The following is a 15465-nucleotide window of genomic DNA, read 5'->3' on the forward strand; positions in this document are numbered from 1 at the left end:
GAGAACCCTATTTTATTGAGTGGTATTATTGTGTACTCAGTTGCCCAGGATGAGAGTTCCCCTAGTAGTGTACCTGCTAAATATTTTGCCTTGTTGTCAATGAGGGCAACCAAACAATCGCTTTTTGCCACGATCTTCTCCCACGTTTGTAAATTGGAGAGATTATCGAGCCTCTCCACAAAGCTGGGATTGTGCCATGAAGTTTGATTTTCCTGCCTTTTACTATTTGCCTTCTGATTAAGTTCCTTCAGGATGACCTAGGGGTGTGCTGTGGGCTTGCTGCTATTTGTGGGGAAAGTGCTGAAGGGTTGAACAGATTTCAGAAGGGGTGTTCATTGGTGGCTTTTCGTTGCCTGGCCTGTGGTGAGTGCAGAACGGTGATGATTGAAATGGCCCCCTAAAACCACTCCCCAATTGTCTGTTGATATGAGAGAAATAACTCCCCCATGGGATGGACGCATTAGCTTATTGATAGTCCCCCAGAATCGTGCACTGTCACTGTGCTTAATATCTGCAAATAGCCAGAACCAAACTTTGCGATCTGTTGGCAGCGCACATCAGCTTCTTCAATGTTGTTTTTTGCTGTCGAAGTGATGTTTGTAGAGTAAAGTTCTCATGGTTTTTTTTTGTGGAAGGGACATTAAAGTGCTGTTTATGTTTTTTTTTGGTTTGCTTCAGTTGATTCCATTGGGCCTTTGGAATGTGCACCCCCTCAGTAGGTGTTTGTAGAGGCTTTTCTTTGAGTGGCACAGCAAATGTTTGTGCCAAACTGCTGGTGAAGCACTCCTACCTTCCTACTGCACAGTTAGTAGTACCCATTTGTGCTTGTAGTACTGCCATTGCTAACTGTGACAGATACCCTATGGTTGATTGAGCAAACTTAATCCTCTTGCAATTAACCATAAAGGTGGAGTCTGGAAGTATAGGCGCTGTTGTTAGTAGATATGTTATTTTATTACATTTGTAAAGCGCTTGGTTACTCCAAAATGCAGTGTCCCTGTGCTAGGAAGTCAAACGCCAAGTCTCCAGAGGGAGAAGCTATTAGATTAATTTAAACAGACACATTTTGAGGGTTTTTTAAAGGTCAGTTTTGTAATTTCATGCCACAGGTCTTGCAGGAGGGAGTTCCAAAGTTTGGGGGTCAGGAGGCTGAAGGAGTGATGCCTATCTGAACTCTGTTCACCCTTGACAGAGTAGCTAGCCTGGTTTCAGCAGATCTAAAACACCTGTTAAGCCTGTAGGCTTGATCAGTGTATGAAGGTAGCAGTGGCCTCTGTTGTTTAAAATCTTATGGCAGAAGCAAAAAGCTTTGAAAGATACTCTTTTATTAATTTGGAGCCAGTGCAGTTTAATAGGTGCTGGACCCAGAGGAGGGATATTCAGCAACAGCCAGGCTGCTGTGTTTTATTCTCTTTGGAGCATCTTCAATCTACTTTGGGCAGCACCCAGGTAGAGTATGTTATAGTGATCTAGTCTGGAAACCAGGAGTGCTTGAATTGCACTCTTTTGGCTACTTCTGTAAGTAGATCTATTATCTTGCGTAGCATTTTCAAAAATGCCAAAACATTCATCTGCAAGTTTGGATATCTGGTTGTTAAAAAATAGGGAAATTGTTGTCGAACTATATCCCAAGATTCTTTATTTTTGGTTTTGGTGTCGGTTTTGGCCCAGAGCATCAGGCCACTATGCTGAGGACCAGATGGATAGCTGTTTGCCCACAATGAGTACCTCAGTTTTCTCTGAATTTCATTTGAGACATATCTGGTTCATCCATTCAGCTAGGCTAAACAAGCAGGCTCAAAAACAGGCCACAGAGAACCCATTCTCCTGTGTCAAAGTGATAATAAGTTGTGTCATTGGCACATGGCACAATTTTTACAACATGGCACTCAAAGGGATGCATATACAAGTTAAAAAGTGTCCAGCTCAATGTGAACGCTGGTGGAACCCCCGTTGAAGTGTAACAACCTTTGAGGAGCTGATAAGTGAGATTTTGAAAATAGCAGATCAGCCACTTTAAGGCTAGGTCTGTGACACCGTATGACCACAACTGTTTAGCTAAAAGACCATGAGACATGATGTCAAATGCTGCACTTAAATCCAGCAGAATCAATGCTGAAGTTTTACTTTCATCCACAATGAGTCTCAGAGATTAAGAAGCGAGCAGCACTGCAGATTTGCTACTATTCTGGGGCAAAAACCTAATTGGGTATCATGTAGCAAGTCATTACCCTTGATGCAACTCATCAGCTGTTGCTTGACATGTTTTTTCTCTACTTTAGAAAAGGACAGGAGCTGGGAGAGGGGGTGTTACATTCTTATCCACGTTTATTCATTTCTGTATCTTTAAATGATTTGTATTCCTTTGTATGTTCAGAGTTCCTTTTAGAACTCACAGTAGCTGCTAGGCATTGAGTCAGTTGCTGTCCCTGCCTGCACAGTGTCTGTCTTTACCTGCTGCTGTGCCCCTGTTAATAAACTATCTGGATAACAATTCTGGTTTCCTGTGTCCTTCCAACAAAATTTTGCGACGAGGGAGAAGAACCAGCTAAGCGGCACAGGTGTGGAGTTGGTATTTCCATTTTTTTTTAAATGTATTACTTGCTGGACCATAGCAAGAAGGAAACTGCCTGCACCATTATTTCCAGGCGGATTTAATACTTGGTGGACTGAAAATTCCGTAATTTTAACTCCTACCAGCAGTGAATGCAACATTTGTAAGCGTTTTGAGGATTTTGGAGATTGTTTACCTTCAAGTTAAGTTTCACCGGTAATTGGAGCGAGCTTGCAGAGGACGCATTCCTGCAGTTCCAGCATGGCGTCATTGAGAGGAAACGGAGCGTGCACAGAGCGCTTGCGCAGGTAATGCGAGCGCAAGGAGAGTTCTAAGCTCCGAGTGATCTTTTTAACGACCATGTCATCACGTTTCAATGTACGTAACGTAACATGATGGCCATTTTGTATTTGTTTTTCCCAGTCTCCATGGTTACTGTCTTCGGTCGGTAGCGTGTGGCATCACGGAAACAACTTTATTTATTTACTTACGGTGAGATACTTGAAGTAAGTGTTTTTTAGGTTTCGGCTACCGTCGCACTGCGTAAGCAGTGGGCGGAGCCGAAATCTTTTGTCTGTAGTATGGGGGCTGAACACGCCCCTCTTCTCCATTGGCTGGCCTCGTAAATCCTGGCCAGCCATTGGAGGAGAGGAGCGTCACTCAGTTCAGGGCCCGCCTTGACGCGATTCGGGGGCGTTTCCGTGTCTTTTTTTAAGTCACGCCCTCTCCTCTTCCCATTGGCTGGAATTTTACCTTCCAGCCAATGGGAAGGGGAGAGCACGCCCCCGAATCCCTACAGGACGCTGTGCTTTCGGAGCAGCGTCTACCGGAGCCTCTGCCCCCCTGTTTCTTGTTGTTTTTCCCGCTCGCTCGAATGATCAAACGTCAACAGTGCGGGACAAGAGATACTGACTGTCTGTGGTGTGGCGCGTGTGAAGACCTCAACTATAGCGCCCGTAGAATCTCCGCCATCTTGTGTGTGGCAAATTGAAGCAAACTAATGGGTTAAAAGCTAAGAAGAGTACAGCTTGTATTACGTGGTTCGCTATATGACGTTTTGAACTTTAACACAACATCGTACAATGCATTGCTGGCCCCACGTTCTAACTGGCAACATTTATTACTGAAGGAGTTCCGTTCCACTGTGTTTTTGCTTGAGTCCTCCTTCTCTCTTCAAAGGGGCGATGGCCACGCCCCTAGAGCGTGCGCGCGTTCCATAGAACTGCTGTAACCCACCACGTCTTTCCTGCTGCCGAATCCCAGCGTGGCGCGTTGGCTGTCCTGAAGGCGAGGAGTTTGTGTTTCTGAGCCCCCTGCACCTACTCCCTACCATGGCGGACACCCGGCTTCCCCGGCGAATGTTTTTAGTCGCACTTGCCGGCATCTATCTATGTGCTTTCGGGTCGCTCTATGTGCAAGTCCCTGGTGAGTAGCACGTATGACAATGAATACGTATGAGATCACTAGTCGTAAGGGCATACATAGAGTGTGTGGAGTGACAGTTGTAAGGATAGGAAACGGAGGCTGAGAGGGCAAAGTATTCAGTTTGCCAATTGGTGTAATTCACGCCTTATGTAGCAAATCTGTGCATAGTCACATCAAGAAATGCTTGTTTTGGGACAGTTAGTGTCACACCCTTTCGTGGAATTAAGTAGAGGGAGCAGATGGGCAATGTTGGGAAAGGGTAACGTGTTGGTGCGAATGAAGTGGCGGAACGCTGGAATGGAGGGGATAGAACCAGGGAGCAAAAGGCAAGAGAAAGGCCAACTAGATAAGGATGGACGGCAAGTATAAACTAATGGTGTGCAAAGTGTATTTTGCAGCCTTTGTAAACATCTATAGAAAGTTTTGCTTAGTGTTTTTTTTTTGGGGTGTGAGGTTTATCGCACTCCATTGACATATTTACTTTTTCCACCAATTTAAGTTATGTTTTCGAGTGTGTAGTGCTAATACAGTTTCCGTGATATTTGGACTCCTTTGTTGGGAGCTGTAAAAAAACAACAGTTGTATCTTATGTGTGTGTGAGATTAGTAGAGAGTATGCAATCTATCCGGTTAGATTTAGTATTCAGGTTAATTGCGTTTGATCTTAGGAGATCATTGGAGAGTTTTTACTTTTAGCCGTCACTGGAGAAGTACACGGGGTTTTCCTCTATTGGATATGATCAATAGTCCTTTGCTCGTTTGGAGCAGATGTTCATCTATGCGTAACAGTTTTCAGTGGGTGAATGAATGACTGTGTAACGCGCCGATTGTGAAAATATGTTGTATCGCAGCCATGTTTACCTAACATTTAGCAATAAGTGAACTGAACTGCTTCTTATGCAGTAGTCTCCGCGATCTGGTATCTTGTTGATTGCCACCCTGGCCAGGCCAGTTTTCGAGGGCTTGTGTGACCAGTTAAGTAGATTAGCAATGCTTGTAGCAAGTAAAGTTGCTGTCGTTAAAGAAACGGGAACAACGTACTGCTTGCTCACTGGCTTGTTCTATCCCTCGCCCTCCCTCCCTTTTTCTATCCCTCTACCTCTTTCACGTTCTCCCTCTCCCTTTCTCCTTCTCCATTTGTCCTGCTCCTTTAATTGTGATTTTCCTCTCTAATCTGGCCCCATCCCTCGGTCTCCCTTTCTCTTTATTCTTTGTCCCTTTCTCTGCCCTTTCACTTCCCCCCCCATCTCATTTAGCAGGAGGGGTGCACTCTGCGCAGTCCCAGACTCTTTCTTGCAGGTAGTGCGCTGCAGCACTGTGCAGTTTCAAGTAGGCCAGCACAGAGTATGCACAAATTTCGCTTGGGACAATATAGGAATTATTAGGAAGATTGTTTTTTTTCCGTTTTAAATTGTAATTCTGAGGCTCGAACTAATTAGTAAATGAAATAAAAGTATAAACAGGCATTTGAAATGCAATAGGTCTCGCATTTGCGAGAGTTTAAGCTGTTGGCTTTGTAAATGACAACACCTTTTATTTATCTGTTTTGATGATACATAAATAAAAGGCATTGTCATTTACAATGCCAATAGCTCAAACTCTTGTAAATGCCAGACCTATTTCACTTCCAAGAAGCTGCCACCATTGTCCTGCGTTACTAGGATAGTGAAAGCGTGCATGGTGTGCTGAATGTTGCAGGAAAGCATTTTGTGTCTGCAGTAAGAGAAACTCATTAAAGATAATAGTGCTTACACACTAAATAATACATACCGTGTAACAACAGAAGTAAAAGGGCCAGTCCTCATTGGAGGTTACAAATAAAGGCAAGGCGGTACTAGAGAGGGACTAACAAGCCTATTAACGATGCAGAAGCCAGCCTTTATAAAAGACAGTGTCACAAGCCAATGAAAAATATGGGCGGAGAGTTGGTGGAGCTTCATGTACATACTCTAATACAGCACGCCTCACAGAGCAGCGCCTGTGCCGCCCAGGCTCAACCTAATTAATGCTGATAGCAAGTAATAAAGACAGTATTGTGCTTAGCTAGTCTTAACAGGAACCCCATGAAATTGACAAACACTTAAATACTTTTCCTTTGGAAACCAGCATAGAAAGAACATTTATTTTGGCTTGGTGGATCTCTTTTCACTTTGGTCAGTAGCTTTTTGTGTGGCTTTACTTCAAGGCTGTTTTTACAAGTTTGCAGTAATTTGGGGTCAAACCAACTGTATTGTCCAGTCTTGCACCCATGGCAGCCAAGAACACAGAACAGGGGGCAGATGCATCATAGCAAGCTTGATATAATAACATATTCTATCTGGCATCTGTGCATCCTTTAGCTGAGCTCTACAAGTACAGAGCAAAGTATTTTTTTTTAAAACCTGAGACTAGATTCTTTGTCTTACTGCCGAAGCACTTTAAGTGAATATGAGGTTGCATCCCTGCTTCATATATTACTATGAGATTCTTCTCAAAGTATGTAGTCCTGGATGGGCATTGAGTTCAAGTGTTTCTGTGTTCATGCCAAATTGGATCCAAATACGTTCACTATCATCTTATACAGTTGCAACAATTTTTATCTATGGTAATTTATATGGACTTAGTGGGTGGATGAAGTGTGTGTGTGTGTGTGTGTGTCTGTAGCTGTGTGTGTGTCTGTGTATGTGGCTCTGTGTATGTGTGTGTGGCTGTGTGTGTGTGGCTCTGCGTGTGGCTCTGTAGGTATGTATGTGTGTGGGACTCAGTGTGGGTCTGTGTTTGTGTGTTGCATTTGCGAGAGATTAAGCTATTGGCATTGTAAATGACAGTGACATTTATTTATCTATTTTCAAAACCAACACATAAATAAAAATGTTGTCATTTACAATGCCAATAGCTCTAACTTTTACAAAGGCGAAACCGTTGCATTGTAAATGCTTGTTTTTTATTGGAAGGACAATATTTTGAATTGAATCGCTTTGCTCCAAAACATTATTTGCCTCAGCAAACATCCAGCTTGGGAAGGATTTATAATACATCTTTCTGCACTAGATATTACAGCAAGGAAAGAACCTGCATTATTTTACAAGAAGTACCTACATTACTTTACAACAGGTGGTTAAAAAGTGAGATTTGAATATTGGAGCATCTTGTTATTTTATTCATGATTTTGAATTGAAAATCACCTTACCTATTAGTATTCTTTAGTATAGTTTTTTTTTTGTTTTTTTTTTGTTGTTACGTTTGAGGAATGCAATTTGACCCACCAGAAAGTTTTTTGCAAAATAAAGGAGACCTGCCTATTCCATGGACAAGATGGAAGGAAGAATTTTTCAATTACATGAAGGCTTTTTGACGGTGAACGTATGGGTGCCGAGAGGAAGAAAAGTATATTGTTACATTGCTTAGGTTCAGAGGGACAAATGGTATTTAGGGCTTTACCACCTATTCCACCTGCGGAAGGTGCAGGTGAAGGTTCAAATGTTTATAAAGAGGCATTACTTAGAATAGAGAAAAGATTCAAACCTGTTTCTAACATTGCTTTAAATAGGTATAAGTTTTACACACGTGCGCAACATGATATGGAATCATTTGATGATTTTATTACTGCTCTAAGATCCCTGTCCATACATTGCAATTTTGGTAGTATGTGTGATGAAATGTTGAGAGACCAAATTATTGTACATGTTAAAAATAAAAAAACGCAGGAACGTTTGTGGAAGTTAGGGGATCCAAAATTATCGGAAGCCATTGCCATAGCTAAATCGCTAGAACAATCTGAAAAATGGATGCTAACAGTTAAAAAACACAATGAGAATAAATCTGAGCCGGTTGATGAAGTATGCTTGGTTAAACACACTGATGGTTAGGTTACTGATAATTCACATTTATCTCAGAGCTACTCTAAGTTTAATAATTTGGGGCATTCAAAAGATTTGACAAATCTGTTACATGTTATAAATGTGGAAGTAAGGGACATGTGGCTTCTTATGCTGGCTGTCCTGCAATAAACAAAGAGTGCAGGAAGTGTGGGAGGTTGGGACACTTCTCTACTGTTTGTAGGGATGTCAGGAAATTTGTCCAAAATCCAAGAAGCAAAATAGCTTATGTTACTGAAGAGACACCTATGGTATGCAAATGCACTTGTGTTAGTAGTACTGTGTGTAATGAGGAAAAGAAGGGTTTTGTTGTTTTCCTTTGTGAAGGTATTTCTAGTCTTAATGGTTATGTTGAAGATGATTCCATTAAGAAACCCATTTGTGAAATGTTTGTGTTGGGAATTAGAATTGGTCTCATGGCAGATTCGGGTTCGCCTTGGACCATAATTTCTAAAGATTATTTTGATGAGTGTCTAGGATCTGTTCTGGATTTGGTTGATATTCTACCATCTGATGTATGTACTTTGAGTTTCAATGGTTCCAAAATTGATATGTTGGGATTTTTTCAGGTGGACCTTACTTTCAGGTCTAGGTTTGTTAGTGTTAAACTATATGTTGCAGTTAAAGGTGTGAATGTCATAGGTTGGAAAGATCAGTGGAGATTTGGGATTATACTCAATCCTCGTGCAAAAGATCCAGTTATGTTAGATGAAACTGTTGTTTTTGATAAAATTTCTTCTGTTATCTCTGAGAAGAACACTGACATTATTAAATCTGAATTCAAAGATGTTTTTTCAGATAAGTTAGGCATGATCCAGAATTTTTCCCATAAAATTGAACTCAAATTGGGAGTTTCTCCAGTCAAACAGAAGTTAAGGGGGGTACCAATTAATGTTAGAGAGGAACTTAAGAAAAATTTGGATGAATTAGTTTCAGAAGGGATCATTGAACCTATAGATTCGGCCGAATGGGTTTCTCCCATTGTTTTAGTGAGGAAACCGGACAAAAGTTTGAGGATGTGTGTCGATCTCAGGGCTTTAAATTCTGCCATCATTGTGGACTGTCACCCTCTTCCTAACATTAATGAGGTTGTCTCTATGTTGGAGGGAGCTAAAGTTTTTTCCACCCTCGATCTTAGATCTGCCTATCACCAGATTCCCCTGACTGATGACTCTAAATGTCTCACGGCATTTATCACTCCTCAAGGCCTGTATCAGTATACAAGAATGCCGTTTGGGTTGGCTTCGGCGGCCTCTGTTTTTCAGAGCGTTATGTTTAATATTTTTAGAGATGTTGACAAATTTGTAAAGTGTTTTCAAGATGAAATTCTGATTTATTCTGGTACTACTGAAGAACATATATTACATTTGCGATGTGTTTGTGACAAGTTGAGGAAAAGTGGTTTGACTTTAAAGTCAAATAAGTGTAAGTTGTTTCAAGACTCTGTTGAATACCTTGGTCACACATTATCTGGTGATGGGGTGGTTCCAAAGTAGTCTAATGTAGAAGGTATTAGCGATGCCTCCCCTCCATGCAACAAAGAACAATTACTTTCATTCGCAGGTATGTGCGAGTATTATAGTAAATTTGTTAACAATTTTGAAGCCAAAATGGAACCTCTTAGGAAGCTTCTCAGACATGGAAATTCTTTTGAATGGGGTAAAGAACAACAGTCTTCTTTTGAACATATCAAATCAGAGATGTTACATGCTCCTACACTTAAGCCTTTTTGTTTAAATAAGACATGTATAATTACTGTTGATGCAAGCATGTATGGTATTGGTTCAGTTTTATCTCAGTCATCTGGTAAAGAAGAATGGAATGTCTGCTTTGCATCACGAACTTTAAATGAAAGCGAACGCAGATATGCTGTAATTGAAAAAGAACTCTTGGCCTGTGTGTGGGCGATTGAACATTTCAGAAACTATATTTGGGGAAGTAAATTTGTTCTGAGAACAGATCACAAGCCGTTAGTTAACATTCTTTCTGCAGGAGAAGGTTGGAATTCAACTGCACGAATTACTAGACTAACGTCTAGATTACATGAGTATTGTTTCACCCCTGAATTTGTTCCAGAAAAAAAAAATGTTGTTGCAGATTTCATGTCTCGCCTTCCTTGTCAAACCTCTGTCAACAACATTTCTGAGGATAATGATGTAGTCTCTTGTTTACAAGATGTGTTATTGGGTACGTTTGAGGATATTTCAGAAGAGTCTTGGACTCTTGCAGACAATCAAGATATTTCTTTACAGACTATTAAAAAATATATTTTGGAGGGTTGGCCTGACAGGAAAAATTTAACTGAAAACTTTATGCCTATGTTCAAGGTTTATGATGAATTGGAATTAGAAAATAATTTAATTTTCAAGTCTGTAAAATATGTACCACCATTTGCCATGCAAAATGTCATTTTGAAACTGGCTCATAAGACACATCCGGGGATGTCTGCGATAAAACGCTTAATAAGGAATTATTTTTGGTGGCCATTTAGATCGGATGGTTGATTGCACTGTAAGAGAGTGTGATATTTGTATGAGTAGTGAGAAGATGTTAAAAGTAAATGTTCCCCCGTTGAAGTGTACACCTTGGCCCACTGTGCCTTGGAAAAAAATAGCATTTGACATCTCGGGGCCCTTTATGTGTCTTCCCAATGATTCTCGCTATGCCTTTGTTCTTATTGACTACCATTCTAAATGGCCGGAAGTCAAGTTTGTTTCTTCTGCTTCTACCAATATGGTTATTGAGTTCTTTAAAGAGGTGTTTTCAAGAGAAGGTTGTCCTTCGACACTTGTCACTGACAATGGGGTTCAGTTGACTTCTTTAGAGATGGAAGACTTTCTTAAACGACAAAACATTGTACATCATACTGTTTCTGTCTATGAACCTCATGAGAATGGTTTAGTTGAACGGTTCAACAGGGTTTTGAAATGGTTTGTCTCTGAGGTGGTCAAGTCAGGGTGTAACTGGAAAAATCTATTGGGAGAAAAGCTTTGGCTTTATCGCATTACTCCTCACTCAACAACTGAGATTAGTCCTTTTCGTCTCCTTAAAGAACGAGATCCTGCTTCTAATTTTTGTCCTTGGTGGTTCAGGGACAAATGTTCAAATAATTGCTTTTCAAAGGATCTTGTTAAAGAAGTTGAATCTAAACAAGCTAAGACAAAAGAGTGGAATGATAATAAATGGAATGCCAAAGTTTCGGATTTGTCTGTGGGTGATTGGGTTAGGATTAAAAGGCCTGGTTTCCTAACCAAATGTTCTGATAGATTTGGCAAACCTATTAAGCTTGTTAAAGTGTTCAGTAACTCTGTTATCACTCAAGATGGCAAATTGTGGAACATCAAACGCGTTGCCAAATGTCCGGAGGTTCATAGTACCAAGTTTCCTGTTTCACAACAGAAAACTATGGAATCTGTTGCATCTAGGCTTAAGTCTTGTTCCCGTCCTAAATTTGTTCCCAAGAAATTTGCCGACTATGTTTAACAACCTTTTTCATTCCTTCAATTTGTTTCTGTATTTATGCAATTGATTTATCTCTTTGTTTTTCTTATTGAAGGGAGATGTGTTACATTCTTATCCACATGTTTATTCATTTCTGTATCTTTAAATGATTTGTGTTCCTTTGTATGTTCAGAGTTCCTTTTAGAACTCACGGTAGCTGCTAGGCATTGAGTCAGTTGCTGTCCCTGCCTGCACAGTGTCTGTCTTTACCTGCTGCTGTGCCGCTGATAATAAACTATCTGGATAACAATTCTGGTTTCCTGTGTCCTTACAACAGGGTCCAGGTTAGGCTTCTCCAGTAGGGGCAATACTCTTTCATGTTTCCACTGCAGAGGAAGTTGGCCTATTTTGAAGGACTGGTTAAATAAGTAGCACAGTCTAGGTAAAATGGCCTCCATTCCCCATTCTAGCATTGTAGGAGAGGCGGAATCAAGTGGTGAGTTTGATTTTACTTTGAGGGACAACATGCGCAGTTCTGATATAGTCAAGGTACTAATCCTAAGAAAGCCACTGGTGGAGCTCGGTGAGTCAGGCCAGATTGCGTGGCAGAGGGTCTCTTTGACTTCTCTGGGGAAGGTCTCATATATCTTAGCAACTTTGTTAGAGAAGAAGTGAACAACTGCATTACATTTCTCCGCAAAAAGCACCAGAGCAGGTGAGACGCATTCAAAGGAAGATAGGGTTTTCACTATCTGAAAGAATTGACAAGATAAGTTTTTTGCTTGCTCAATCTTATAAGCATAATATTGGCTATGTACAAGCCTGATCTGCTTGTGGTAGGACATCTGCGCTTTATCATAATTAATTGGTCTTTGCTATGACATTGTATTGCTAGCGCAATTGAAGCTCTAAACGCTTGCAATTCTTTCTTAGCAGAAGTAGCTCATCATTAAAACCACTTCGCAGATTGTTTGGTTCGAGTGGCTGTACAGATAGATAGCAGGGCGACACAATTTAATGCATTGCCGATCCAATTTTCTACTTGTGTATTTCAGTGTCAGGATCATCCCTAAGGGTTGGACAGTTTGCTCCCAGAGTAGCTGTAAAGATCAGTGGGGTAATTCTAGACCATTTCCGCATTTGAGAGTGTTGGCTACCTAGTGGCATGGAGGTTCGAGAGGGAATGGTGATCTGAAAAGGAAGTAGGAAATGGTCTCCCCAAACCACAAAATAAGGGGTCTAGAGTGTGAACTTTCTCATGTGTGGACCAATTGATTAAATTGAAATGTTTTTAGACTCACCCTAATGGAGGTTACCGAGGGACACGTGGTGCCCTCAAAATAGAGATTGAGGTCACCCAATATTAAAATGTTAGAAAATCATCGTGCATAAGCATGTATAATATCAGCCACAGCAGATAAGAGCTGAGAGGCTTTGCCAAGTGGGTGATAAATCAAGTAACCTGCTAGCATACAGTTATGGGACAGTGTCACAGAAAAAGCAGCCACTTCACAGCCCGCAATATACCTCTTAAGAACAATGATTGAGGAAGAATGAGATGACCCAGTGAAACAGTGATAGGGAGATAAAGGTGTAATCTATTGTCATACTGGAAGAGGAATAAAAGAGGATGAAAGCGGGGTATCATCCCGGAACCTGCCAGTGAGTGCCCTAAGGTTGAGCTGCTCAAGTTTGTCCAATAGGTGTATGCCTATCCTGTTCATTTTGCCATGAAAGTTACTGCCTTGTGCCATGGAGATTGGGCTATCACAGAGTCATTCGATGAGGAGACCAGCAGGCACAGGTTCAGATCCTTTTTGAGGGCAACATTGGCAGTTTCCACTGCACTTATGTATTTCTGAAGCTGTTCTACCAGCTGTTGTGAGGCTTGTGCTTTGGTTTTTAGGTGAATGTAGGCATTGATGAATAATATTTCAGTTTCAATACTTTGAAGAGAGGTGGCAATCTTGGCTGTGTTAATAGCTGGCAGGGCAGAGTATAAAAGACATGCTGAGACTGTGCAAGCTATTGAAACATGAGTTGCTAAGCTGCCATGTAAATGTCCATGGTTTTCCCTATTGACTGCTGGTGTAGAAAGCACATGAATTCCTGCAAGTGATGTGGTTCAGCCAACCAGTTTTCTTGCATCAGAATGACAATGACATATCTTATGTAATAGATAAAGTCCCTGTCTGATGTTTAGCTGGCAAGGCTGTCGATGTTCCATGAACACAAGCAAAGAGGGCCTTTACTGTTCTTAACGGCTGCAACTTTGTTTGAGTCTTGTCATTGGCTGCCAGATTGACAGTTTATTGTTCGGGAAATCCACCTAAGGTCATTGTCCAAGAGGTGTGACTCACTTGTGCTCTGCCAACGGCTGTGTAGGTCTGATGGGGCTACAAATGGGGGTGGGGTCGCACACTACTCACACACCGGCGGTGTCGCCCCTAAGGACTCTGGTCAATGTAGTAAAGTGTTCGCGATGCATCATCTTTCGATCTTCTGCTAGCTTTGCTGTCTTCACCATCCCTGGACACGTGTTTCGGGGTATTACCCCTCATCAGCAGGGATAGGCCGTGTACTGGGGTTGCCGATGGCTGCCAATATCTGCCAGGTATAGTACCACTCAGGCGCGTAGGTGCGGGATCCCAAGGCTCGTCAGCCCGCTGCTCAAGGGAGCTTTAAAGTTACAAATGGGGGTGGGGTCGCACACTACTCACACACCGGCGGTGTCGCCCCTAAGGACTCTGGTCAATGTAGTAAAGTGTTCGCGATGCATCATCTTTCGATCTTCTGCTATCTTCGCTGTCTTCGCCATCCCTGGACACGTGTTTCGGGGTATTACCCCTCATCAGCAGGGATAGGCCGTGTACTGGGGTTGCCGATGGCTGCCAATATCTGCCAGGTATAGTACCACTCAGGCGCGTAGGTGCGGGATCCCAGGCTTGTCAGCCCGCTACTCAAGGGAGCTTTAAAGTTACAAATGGGGGTGGGGTCGCACACTACTCACACACCGGCGGTGTCGCCCCTAAGGACTCTGGTCAATGTAGTAAAGTGTTCGCGATGCATCATCTTTCGATCTTCTGCTATCTTCGCTGTCTTCGCCATCCCTGGACACGTGTTTCGGGGTATTACCCCTCATGAGCAGGGATAGGCCGTGTACTGGGGTTGCCGATGGCTGCCAATATCTGCCAGGTATAGTACCACTCAGGCGCGTAGGTGCGGGATCCCAGGCTCGTCAGCCCGCTGCTCAAGGGAGCTTTAAAGTTACAAATGGGGGTGGGGTCGCACACTACTCACACACCGGCGGTGTCGCCCCTAAGGACTCTGGTCAATGTAGTAAAGTGTTCGCGATGCATCATCTTTCGATCTTCTGCTATCTTCGCTGTCTTCGCCATCCCTGGACACGTGTTTCGGGGTATTACCCCTTATCAGCAGGGATAGGCCGTGTACTGGGGTTGCCGATGGCTGCCAATATCTGCCAGGTATAGTACCACTCAGGCGCGTAGGTGCGGGATCCCAGGCTCGTCAGCCCGCTGCTCAAGGGAGCTTTCAAGCTACAAATGGGGGTGGGGTCGCACACTACTCACACACCGGCGGTGTCACCCCTAAGGACTCTGGTCAATGTAGTAAAGTGTTCGCGATGCATCATCTTTCGATCTTCTGCTATCTTCGCTGTCTTCGCCATCCCTGGACACGTGTTTCGGGGTATTACCCCTCATCAGCAGGGATAGGCCGTGTACTGGGGTTGCCGATGGCTGCCAATATCTGCCAGGTATAGTACCACTCAGGCGCGTAGGTGCGGGATCCCAGGCTCGTCAGCCCGCTGCTCAAGGGAGCTTTCAAGCTACAAATGGGGGTGGGGTCGCACACTACTCACACACCGGCGGTGTCGCCCCTAAGGACTCTGGTCAATGTAGTAAAGTGTTCGCGATGCATCATCTTTCGATCTTCTGCTATCTTCGCTGTCTTCGCCATCCCTGGACACGTGTTTCGGGGTATTACCCCTCATCAGCAGGGATAGGCCGTGTACTGGGGTTGCCGATGGCTGCCAATATCTGCCAGGTATAGTACCACTCAGGCGCGTAGGTGCGGGATCCCAGGCTCGTCAGCCCGCTGCTCAAGGGAGCTTTAAAGTTACAAATGGGGGTGGGGTCGCACACTACTCACACACCGGTGGTGTCGCCCC

The sequence above is a fragment of the Lissotriton helveticus genome, chromosome 4_1 (genome assembly GCF_964261635.1).
Source record: "Lissotriton helveticus chromosome 4_1, aLisHel1.1, whole genome shotgun sequence".
NCBI classification, from domain to species: Eukaryota; Metazoa; Chordata; class Amphibia; order Caudata; family Salamandridae; genus Lissotriton; species Lissotriton helveticus.